The sequence below is a fragment of the Hyla sarda genome, chromosome 8, assembly GCF_029499605.1.
Source record: "Hyla sarda isolate aHylSar1 chromosome 8, aHylSar1.hap1, whole genome shotgun sequence".
Classification (NCBI taxonomy): domain Eukaryota; kingdom Metazoa; phylum Chordata; class Amphibia; order Anura; family Hylidae; genus Hyla; species Hyla sarda.
Window position 1 is genome coordinate 181015483 of NC_079196.1, and position 12570 is coordinate 181028052.

Genomic DNA, 12570 nt, shown 5'->3' on the forward strand with positions numbered 1-12570 from the left:
AACATTAGGCTGGGAGTATAGATCCTCCACATTAGGTTGGCAGTATAGTTCCCCCACATTAGGTTGCAGTTCACCCAAATTAGTTTGGCAGTATGTTCCCCCATATTAGGTTTGCAGTATAGTTCCCCCACATTAGGTTGGCAGTATAATTCCCCCACATTAAGTTGGCAGTATGTTCCCCCACATTAGGTAGACAGTATAGTTCCCCCACATTAGGTTGGCAGTATGTTCCCCCACATTAGGTTGCAGTTCCCCCACATTAGGTTGGCAGTATAGTTCCCCCACATTAGGTTGGCAGTATGTTCCCCCCCATTAGGTTGGCAGTATGTTCCCCCACATTAGGTTGCAGTCCCCCCCATTAGGTTATCAGTATGTTCCCCCACATTAGGTTGGCAGTATGTTCCCCCACATTAGGTTGGCAGTATGTTCCCCCACATTAGGTTGCAGTCCCCCCATTGGGTTGGCAGTATGTTTCCCCACATTAGGTTGCAGTTCCCCCACATTAGGTTGGCAGTATGTTCCCCCACATTAGGTTTCAGTCCCCGTCCCATTAGGTTGGCAGTATGTTCCCCCACATTAGGTTGGCAGTATGTTCCCCCACATTAGGTTGGCAGTATGTTCCCCCACATTAGGTTGCAGTTCCCCACATTAGGTTGGCAGTATGTTCCCCCACATTAGGTTTCAGTCCCCCCCCCCATTAGGTTGGCAGTATGTTCCCCCACATTAGGTTGAAGTCCCCCCCCCATTAGGTTGGCAATATGTTCCCCCACATTAGGTTGGCAGTATGTTACCCCGCATTAGGTTGCAGTTCCCCCACATTAGGTTGGCAGTATGTTCCCCCACATTAGGTTGGCAATATGTTACCACACATTAGGTTGGCAGTATGCTCCCCCACATTAGGTTGGCAGTATAGTTCCCCTCTCCACCCCCTACTTTTTCTATTTTTCATATTTCCTTACCTGGCCACGCTCGGCAGGCTCAGGTAATGCGGCAGGTCTTGTGTGCTGTGGGGATAATATGACGAGTGACGTCTCCTGCCGGGTCCACTATGCGGCGTCAGGGACGTCACTTTTCATTTTCTGCAGCGGACAAAAAATTCTTCAAGACACTGTTTTTTTTCACTACACCGGCGCTGCAGGAAATGAGGAGTGACATCCCTGATGCAGCATAGAGGACCCGGCAGGACACGTCAAACGTCATATTATCCACACAGCCCACAAAACCCGCCGCATTACCTGAGCCTGCGGAGAGCGGCCAGGTAAGGAAATGTGAAAAATAGTGAAAGCAGAAGTGTCCGGGTCTGCCGCTGGTCGTGGTTTTAAAGTGGCCGCGGCCGGGTTGCTTAAGTTTAACAGGCAGCCATCGCTGTGGACACTTTAAAACTGTTGCCCCCCCCTACTGAGCAGCCTGCAGGGGGCCCCCTGGGGGATGGGGGCCCTAGGCAATTGCCTGGGTTGCCCCCCCCCCCCCCATTACGCCGGCCCTGGTCTTCTCTATAGTGAGAATACACAGTGAAATCAGTGATTACAGGTGATGTCTTCTCTATAGTGAGGAGAATACACAATAATATCAGTGATTACAGGTGACTTCTTCTCTATAGTGAGGAGAATACACAATGATATCAGTGACTACAGGTAGCGTCTTCTCTATAGTGAGGAGAGTACACAATGATATCAGTGATTACAGGTGACATCTTCTCTATAGTCTTTCCTTATCTAATTGAGATGGTACATACCTCCGGGTCCAACTAAATCTCCTCTGACACACTGTACCCTCTGAATATACTACAACACACTGTACTCTCTGAATATCATATTGCCACACACCGTATCCTCTGAATATAATACTACCACACACTGTACCCTCTAAATACACTACAAATACACCCACAGGGGTGCCGGGAAGAGCCGGTACCAACAGGCCCGGAGCATCAAAAATGGTGCTCCTGGGCCTAGTCGGTATCAAGCTGGCATTATTTAGGCTGGGGAGAGCCAGTAACAATGGTCCTCACCCACCCTGGTAACGTCAGGCTGTTGCTGCATGGTTGGTATCTGTCTGATTCTGAAAATAGGGGGAACCCTATGCGTTTTTATTTAAAAAAAAATCAGGATCATTGTTACTTGCCCTCCCCAGCCTAAATAACACCAGCTGTTTCCGCCTAGGCCCAGGAGCTCCATTTTTGATGCTCCAGGCCTGTTGGTACCAGCTGTGGCGGTGGGTACCAGGGTAACAATTAGAAGTTAGCGTTAGCTGATTTTGGGGCTAACGCTAAGCCCTGGCTTAGTAATAGATTCCGTCTATAAGACAGATTCCACTACAAACCCTGAAAATTCAATTATAAAAAACAGACACATTGAAAAAAAATGTATTTAAAAAAAAAAAACACTCCCCACACAGCCCTCGTTAACCATTTTATTGAAAAAAAAAAAAGAAAACGCTGGTCATCGTCGCAGTCCATCGAATCTGACGCAGTCCTCCGCATTCACGTATCTGAAATGAGAAGAAAAGAACAAGAAATATGGGTTAGTACATTTTTTTGTGCTCTCCCTGGGAAGAGTGCACATAATGCAGCGTGTTCCTAAACAGGGAGCCTCCAATTGTTGCTAAACTACAACTCCCATCATGGGGGGCTGTAGTTAAGCAACAACTGGATTCTCCCTGTTTGGGAACACACTGCCAGAAAGGCTCTGTTCCCATTATGCAAAACGCATAATGTGAACAGAGATCTTCCCCTCTGCCCTTGGACTACTACTCCTATCATGGGACAGAGTCTGTCCCATGATGGGAGTAGTTGTAGTACCGCAGGCTGCTGAGGGATGGCACTTGCTCATCCCCTGGCTGTGGGACTTTTAGTACTACTACTCCCATCATGGACAGACTCTGCCCATGATGGGAGTTGTAGTCCAGGGGCTGCGATGCAGATCGCACCGGGTCATTCTGCAGAGATCCGCTGCGATCCGCATTTATTAACTGTAAAAGCCGGCGGTACATGCAGCTACACTGCACTGCCACCGGCTTCTTTATACACTGTCATAATTCATAATCCCTGTAGCCGGGAGAAAGAAGCTCTGATTGGTCAATAGCTATCCACCAATCAGAGCTCCCGTGTTTCAGAGGAGATTATGAATTATTACAGTGTATATAGAAGCCGACAGCACAGTGGAGCCGCATGTACCGCTGGTGTAATGAAGAAAACTGTGCCCTGTAGCAGAATGTGACCCTCCGCATAGGGACACAGTTTTCTGCTTACAACCAACTCCCTCTCACTCCATCCCCGCTACCCTTCATCAGGGGGACGGGGACACAGTTTCTCCGCACATATAGTTAATAAATGCGGATCGCAGCAGATCTCCAGAGAATGATCTGTTAGTTGCGATCTGCATTTATGAACTATACAAGCTGGCGGTACATGCGGCTACATCACGCTGCCGCCGACTTCTATATACACTGTAATAATTCATAATCCCCGCCGAAACATGGGAGCTTTGATTGGTGGATAGCTATTGACCAATCAGAGCTCCTGTCTCCCGGCAACGGGAACTATGAATTATGACAGAGAATAAAGAAGCCGGTGGCAGTGCAGTGTAGTTGCATGTACCGCTGGCTTTTACAGTTAATAAATGCGGATTGCAGCGGGTCTCTGGATAATGATCCGGTGCGATCTGCACCTCAGCCCCTGGACTACAACTCCCATCATGGGCAGAGTCTGTCCATGATGGGAGTAGTAGTTCTTAAAGTCCCGCAGCCGGGGATGTGCAAGTGCAATTCCTCAGCAGCACAGCGGTACTACAACTACTCCCATCATAGGACAGACTCTGCCCATGATGGGAGTAGTAGACCAAGGGCAGAGGGGCAGATCGCAGCAGATCATTCTCCAGAGACCCGCTGCGGTCTGCATTTATCAACTATACAAGCGTCTACACTGCGCTGCCTGCGGGTTCCTATATACAGTTCTTATCATTCATAATCCCTGCCGGGAGACAGGAGCTCTGATTGGTGGATAGCTTTTCACCAATCAGAGCTCCCTTGTCTCGGTGGCGGGGATTATGAATTATGACAGTGTTTATAGGAGCCGGCGGCAGCGCAGTGAAGCCACATGTACCGCCGGATTTTACAGTTAATAAATGCGGATCGCAGCGGATTTTTTTTTGCGCAAAGAAAAAATGGAATTAGTAAATTCGATTCTACAGCAGAAAGTGCTCTATGGTAAACTTAAATGTAGACAAGGGGATGAAAAATTCAATCAAAATTTGCGCAAAAAAAAGACGCAAAAAACACTTGCACAAATTTTTGCGCAATTTTTTTTTACACAGAACAGCTCTATATGCAATGATAAATTCGCCCCCAATATACCTCTAAAATGCAAAACACTCTGTGTCCCTGCCATATAATAATTATGACCATCTTGTGCCCCCCACATAGTAATAATGTACGTCCTGTTCCCCCTACATAATAATAGTGCCCTTTGCCCTGTGCCCCTAACATATAATCCCCCCTGTGCTGTGCCCCTCACATATAATGCTCCTGTCATGTTTCCCTCACATATATGTCCTGCCTCCTCAGGGGCATTATACGTGAAGGGTACCTTGATTTACCTTTGAGGAACAGCGTGGATCATCGTCAGCAGGTAAACTGGTTCAGCTTGCAGGTAAACAGACCAGGCTTTCTTAGACTCTCTCCCTCTCCTGCACATAGAATATGCTAAACCCCTTCCCACCTTCCTGTAATTTGTCCCGATCTAGCTGTTACTAGAGACAAATTTCCCCTGATGACAGGCAGTGGACAGCAGGTTGCAGAGAAGGGACACACCTAGTGGTTAAGACTTTAGAGCTGTTTGTCTTGGGCAAGAAGTCATCTTTGGTTAATAAAGAGATTTACAAATATTAGGAATCACATTGGCTATCAAATGGATGGAAGTAGTTTTAAAGGACAAGTAAGCATCAGAAAGGGGCACACACACACATTCTAGGGGCCAGTGATAAAACAGCAGCCGAGGAAGCAGCATGGCAGTGGGAATAATGAGACGGGTGCAGATTCCTGTGGCAGAGGTAAGTGACAGGACAGGAAGCTACCTGCCAGCGTTACACAGAGCTTGGGCCAATGAGCATTTCTCTAGAAAAGAATGGTGACATGCATAAGCGCAGACCTATGAGTTTTTCCATTTCCCAAAACCTACTGGTCCCCCTTTGAGACCTAAATAAGGACTGCAATTTACTATTTGGCTACAACCGATGCAGATATATAACAGGCTAGACCTAGCATCAAGGCTTCATCTCCAGTTGTACAAAATGTATTAAACATATTTTACCTCAATGTTTTATACAAAAATGTATTAAATGGCAATCAGTATTCCAAAAATATTCTCCAAAAATGCCTCCGATATGTATTGTACATTTAGTGCTCCTTCACCTAACTTTTTAAGTCTAAGATATTAATGACTAAAACTTTCATAGGGATTATTTATTCACAAAACATCGATATTGTCAGTCCACTTTTTCCAGGTATAGTCAGAGAACTAAAACCAAAGCTTTTGAGCAAGTACTAGATGCAAAGTAGATAAAAAATTAAGTAATTTATACTTAGGGGATGTTACAATAGTCAAACAAAAATTTTATTTGTTTTACTGAGCAAACCGTAATTAGTTGCCAAGAGACGGCATCAAATATTACCCATAAAATCCACATGCGGGTTATATAGCGCAGTGTCCTTTTGTAGAAATGCAAATTATGGACATAGTCATTTTCCTACAATACAGTATGTAGAGCTTATGATATGGAGATTTTTCTTGCTGCCCCAAAAAAATGTTGTCGAAAGGAAAATAGAAGACGAAAACAGCTTCAGCTCTCCACTCGGTGCCTGTTATGGAGTCGCTTTAATATTAATTGTGAAGTTATAGGATTCCTTCTTCACAACAATAGTTTGTTTCCTTACTCATTTAGCACTAGGACTCATAAATGTAATGATACTGTTGTGTTATGTGAAGTGTCGCTTTCATGTGAAAGAATATAAGGAATGAGGGTTTGTTTTTATGCTCCCATCCGCCTACAATTCCACAAGCGATGGTGAGATCTGAGAACCATTAGGATTATTTGCTCGGTAAAACAACAACAATATTGCAGGGCTCTGCCACGTCTAAACAGATTGAGACGGAACGGTGCCTTTTTTTTCCCGTAAACCATGTTGTATTATTAAAGTATGCTGCCTGGCACCTCATTACTAAACGAGAGCTGTGCCATCCATAAAACTCATTACTTGGGAAGCCAAAGGAATGGGATTGCCAAATGATCGCATTGCCAACAGAAGGAGTGAGGATGCATCCATCTATTAGCTTAGAAAGTTTTAGTAAACAATTATGTCTCTGTTAAGATTTAGAGAAGAGACGATCAACCATTATGTGTGCATACAAATAACAGGAGCAGATTGTGCATGTGGCTCGATGTAGGAAAGGGGAGGTCTTGATGTAGGCGAGGAAATTGTAGTTCATTATGCGAGTCGGTATGAAGGTAGTTAAAGTCATTTGAGTTAGTTAAAATGAGATCAGCTGATCAATGTTGTTCTTGACTTGCTGGCGGGAGTTCAGGATATTTGGGAAAAGCCACAGGGGTCACAATGGCAGCTGGAGCATGGCTGAGGCAGATGCATCAGAGTATTTACAAATTACGCCGGTTTTCTGGCAAAAATACATTGAACAATATGCTGCTTGGCACAAACATTATATTTATAAAGCTTCAGGCCTACGTTTATTCATGCGACACAGTTCATAAAATAATTTAATAACCCTAGCTCCTCACCTCCCAATATAATTTATGCACTCCATCCTCCTACCTTCAATATATATATATATATATTTTTTTTTTCTTAGTTTTAGATTATATATATATATATATATATATATATATATATATATATATATATACACAGTGGGGCAAATAAGTATTTAGTCAGCCACCAATTGTGCAAGTTCTCCCACTTAAAAAGATGAGAGAGGTCTGTAATTTTTACCATAGGTATACCTCAACTATAAGAGACATAATGAGAAAAAAAAATCCATAAAATCACATTGTCTGATTTTTAACGAATTTATTTGCAAATTATGGTGGAAAATATGTATTTGGTCAATAACAAAAGTTAATTTCAATACTTTGTTATATACCCTTTGTTGGCAATGACAGAGGTCAAACGTTTTCTGTAAGTCTTCACAAGGTTTTCACACACTGTTGCTGGTATTTTGGCCCATTCCTCCATGCAGATCTCCTCTAGAGCAGTGATGTTTTAGGGCTGTCGCTTGGCAACATGGACTTTCAACCCCCTCCAAAGGTTTTCTATGGGGTTGAGATCTGGAGACTGGCTAGGCCACACCAGGACCTTGAAATGCTTCTTATGAAGCCACTCCTTCATTGGATGAGGGCGGTGTGTTTGATATCACGGTCATGCTGACCCAGCCACATTTCATCTTCAATGCCCTTGCTGATGGAAGGAGGTTTTCACTCAAAATCTCATGATATATGGCCCCTTTCATTCTTTCCTTTACACGGATCAGTCATCCTGTTCCCTTAGCAGAAAAACAGCCCCAAAGCATGATGTTTCCACCCCTATGCTTCACAGTAGTTATGGTGTTCTTTGGATGCAACTCAGCATTCTTTCTCTTCCAAACACAACTAGTTGAGTTTCAGCAAAAAGTTCTACTTTGGTTTCATCTGACCATATGACATTCTCCCAATCCTCTTCTGGATCATCCAAATGCTCTCTAGCAAACTTCAGATGGGCCCGGACATGTCCTGGCTTAAGCAGGGGTACACGCCTGGCACTGCATGATTTGAGTCCCTGGCAGTGTAGTGTTTTAAAGATGGTAACCTTTGTTACTTTGGTCCCAGTTCTCTGCAAGTCATTCACTAGGTCCCCCTGTGTGGTTCTGGGATTTTTGCTCACCGTTCTTTCAATCATTTTGAAACCACGGGGTGAGATCTTGCATGGAGCCCCAGATTGAGGGAGATTATCAGTGGTCTTGTATGTCTTCCATTTTCTAATAATTGCTCCCACAGTTGATTTCTTCACACCAAGCTGCTTGCCTATTGCAAATTCAGTCTTCCCTGCCTGGTGCAGGTCTGCAATTTTTTTTCTGGTGTCCTTCGACAGCTCTTTGGTCTTGGCCATAGTGGAGTTTGGAGTTTGACTGTTTGAGGTTGTGGACAGGTGTATATTGATAACAAGTTCAAACAGTTGCCATTAATAGAGGTAATGAGTGGAGGACAGAGAAGACTCTAAAAGAAGAAGTTACATGTCTGTGAGCCAGAAATCTTGCTCGTTTGTGGGTGACCACCTTAATTTGCAAATAAATTCTTTAAAAATCAGGCAATGTGATTTTATAAATTAGAGACCAAAAAATATTGGGACTACAGTTACATGTTTCCAACATGAGTGAATATTACCGCAACCATAGAATACCAAGAGGGATGCACATACAACCTCGTGCTAATTCTTTTGTTAATGATTTGGACTATAGAACTCGGTATGAAGCCATATCCAACAAGTACGCACTTGATCTTATCTTTTTGAATATAGATTTTTTGCAGTGAGACCTTTCACTTGCTCAAACTAAAGTCACAGAACTGGAAAGTGCTTTGAAAAAATCTCTGAATGCAGAAGATTGTGATAAATTTCTTGATAAACAACAGAATTTTCTATCTAAACAACGTAACACTATTGAAGAAACCAAAAGAAGAAAATGGTTCAGAGACATCCAGGATTACAGCAATGGCATAGTATAAGCCTGGCATAACGTGGCTTGCACAGCTAAACGTCTCTTCAGGAAAAACAACATTTTCACAGATGGAAATGAAATCCAGGAGATGTCCAGAAAATCCGGCCTGGTACAGAGGGAACAACAACCCAAGTCACAGCCACAGAGGAGAGGGAGGCTGACGGCACTTCCGCACCCACAAGAAACAAAACGCAGAGGAACACAAGGAACCAGGGACAGAGTATATCCACACAGAAGAAGTAATGACCATGGACAGACAAACCATGGTAAATATCTCTTCTTGTACCTTATCTGATGATCAATTATTATTGTTGTTCAAAGGACAGAATTTTTGTCCCAATAGGTATAATGACTTGTTCCAGTTAGAGCTTGATCTGATACAATTTGTGCGGAGAATCAAGTTAAAAATGTGGTTTTCTCAACACAAATCTAAAGAGAGTTTACCCGTATCTAGTACAGATAAGACTGGTTTTGAATTTCATAAGTTAGAGTTACATGTTCCTAGTGATTTCCAACCTATTGTGGAATCACATGCAGTGGCAACCTTTGTGTAAAGAGAGAGCTCTCTTTCATCAAACAGCAACAGTTGCGGTTAAAGCATCCCAATCTGACACATGGTGAATTACTTGCAGTGCAGCAACTCATCCATGACCACAACCTCATAATCAAACCTGCTGACAAAGGAGGTGGGGTTGTGGTCATGGATAGGGGCACCTATTTAAAAGAGGCATACAGACAGTTAATGTTGAGAACGTATACAAGATCTTACCTAGAGATCCCAAATGGGAAATGGAACGAGCTCTACAACACATAATAGAGAATGCACTCGAACAGGGTCTCATTGACAAGAAACTTAGTGAATTTTTCCTAGTTCAACATCCCGTTAAACCGGTATTATACCTCCTGCCGAAGATACATAAACGCCTTCAAGACCCCCCAGGTAGGCCTATTGTCTCCGGCAGGGGGTCATTATCTAATAATGTATCAATATTTTTGGATACATTTTTGCAACCATTTGCCACGAGGTCCAAATCATATTTACAGGACACTAATGACTTCTTGTCTAAAATTTCCCAGGTTACATTACCATCCAATACAATCATTGCTAGTTTTGATATAGTAAGCTTGTACATGTCAAAACAACACACGAGGGGGCTACAAGCCATCAGGAAAACATTAATTGATGCTGAGTTTGACTCTGAACAAATTGCCTTTATTTTAAAACTATTAATGTTTGTATTACAGAACAACTATTTTTTAGGGGAAAGCTGGGTACATGAGAGGATTAGGGTTTGTAAAGAAATGTGTCTAAACAGTGGAGTGGGACTGAACACACCTATGCTCCCATCAACCAATCACAGTGAGCACAGGTTTGTTTTGCAGGAATAGGGGAAAACTGGGTACATGAGAGGATTAGGGTTTGTAAAGAAATGTGTCTAAACAGTGGAGCGGGACTGCATACACCTACGCTCCCATCAACCAATCACAGTATCTTTGCTGGCAGCAGCCAATCACACACTGTCTGTGCTAGCAGGTCTGCCGAAGCTCTGCTGACTCAGCACTTTCATTTTCATCTGAGGTATGACAGACTTAAGGATGACAAAGGTTTTGCCTGACGCCTGACGGAGGAGGGAGGATGCGGGACGCTGTTTCGGCTGAAGTATGAGCGAGGTAGAGCTGACAAAGGTTTTGCCTGACGGAGGAGGTGGGATGCCGTTTTGGCTGAAGGATGAGCGAGGTACAGCTTGATGGCTGATGCTGTCCTAAAATGGACACCGTACAAGTGAGTAAACAAGAAATAAATGGTCTCACTAGAAACAAGGTAAGCAGTTTCTGCATAAACAATTCTTAACAATAGATACACTGCAGCTGCAACATCAAATGATCAAACATATCAGGTCACATCATGTAGTCGAAGGAGCAAATACATTTACGTCACACTGTCATGTGGAGAGCGGGTGTCCCCCCAAAAAGCCTAGGTCCCTGGACATGCGCAGTTGTTTTCATGTAACACCTGCACACTGTCACCAATGTTCACATGCAAATGCCTATCGGCGAGTTTATGCAAGGATCGGCAAATATAAAGTTGCACATATGTATAATATGCTTCAAAGGTATGGCACTATGATGTTTTGTAATATAAATATGAATGGATTTTGATGTTTTATACTTTGTTTATATTTGTATTGGCACGGATGATGTCACTAGTTATGCTAATTGTTATTATGTCACTGATTGTGGGGTGTGTATTTAAACCCCCTGTGTATCACTTATTTGCACTTGAAAGATCGCCGAAACGTTGTCTGCATCATGGAATAAATCACTAGTTTATTTTCACTACAAACGGGATTGCTGCCTTTTAACTACTATATATATATATATATATATATATATATATATATATATATATATATATAAATATATATATATATACATATATATATATATATATATATATACATATATATATATATGTGTATATATATATATATATATATAAATATATATACAGTATATATATATATATATATATATATATATATGAGAAAACATATAATAGACGGTAAACTGTAAAGCAGAACATTTAATATGCAGATCCCCTATTTGTTGCACACCCTGCATTATTGCATCATTATGTTGGAATGCTTGCATTAAATGTTCTATGATCCATTTTATAAAGCTTCGCTCGCTGTATAGCTATCAGGCTCAAGAGACTTACCAGACAGTAGGGAAGATGTAGAAAAAAGCTCTGCCAGAATGAAAGCTGAGTCTAAGCCAGATAGACACTGGGGTGGCAAAGAGGGCAACACCATCTGCTTAAGGTAATTCAAGAGGTCCGGACACTGTGGAGGAAATTTGTCACCACTGGGTGAGGGGCTATAGAGGTCTAAGTAACAATCCCTAAAATGTAAGAATTTGCACTAGTGCACTTCAAGAACCCTTTACAAAAGGGATATAGAGTGCTGAACTCTTGTCATGAAGTGCCCTAGTTGCTTTGTTGCCCCATTCGTAATAAGGGCTAGAACAAATTTGGTGAAATCTATTGTGTTTCTTATTAATGAGCCCTTTATGAACCAAAGAGGTCGTGGAGGACATCATCAGTAAGGGAAAACTTATGAAGAGACTCAAGGGAGCTCAATTTATAAGCCAATGTACTTAAAGGGGTACTCCGGTGGAAAACAAATGTTTTCAAATCAACTGGTGCCAGAAAATTAAACAGATTTGTAAATGACTTCTATTTAAAAATCTTAATCATTCCACTACTGATCAGCTGTTGTATGCTCAAGAGGAATCTGTGCAGTTTCTTCCAGACTGACCACAGTGCTTTCTGCTGACACAGTTCCATGTCAGGAACTGTCCAGAGCAAGAGAGGGGATTTGCTTTTACTCTGAAACAGACAGAGGTATCAGCAGAGAGCACTGTGGTCAGACTGGAAGAAACTACATAACTTCCTCTGAAGTATACAGCAGCTGATCAGTACTGGAAGGATTAAGATTTTTAAATAGAAGTAATTTACAAATCCTTATAACTTTCTGGAACCAAATCATTTGGAAACATTTGAGTACTTCTTTAACCCCTTAAAGGGGTACTCCGCCCCTAGACATCTTATCCCCTATGCAAAGGATAGCGGATAAGATGTCAGATCGCCGCGGTGCTGCTCCTGGGGAGCCACGGGAACCCTGCTGCGGCACTGCGCTATCATTACAGCAAAGAGCGAGTTCGATCTGTACGTAATGACGGGCAATACAGGGGCCAGAGCATCGTTACGTCACGGCTCCGCCCCTCGTGACGTCACGGCCCGCCCCTTT

At 42.7% G+C, this 12570-nt stretch overlaps 1 long non-coding RNA gene across 1 annotated transcript in view; it reads left to right on the forward strand.

Annotated features, from left to right (window-relative positions):
* The first annotated feature begins 11461 nt into the window (after positions 1-11461).
* Positions 11462-12570, forward strand: part of LOC130285100 (uncharacterized) — a 69095-nt gene continuing 67986 nt past the window's right edge. Inside the window, exon 1 of the long non-coding RNA XR_008847248.1 lies at positions 11462-11583. This is a non-coding gene — a long non-coding RNA (uncharacterized LOC130285100). The remainder of the gene's footprint in view (positions 11584-12570) is intronic.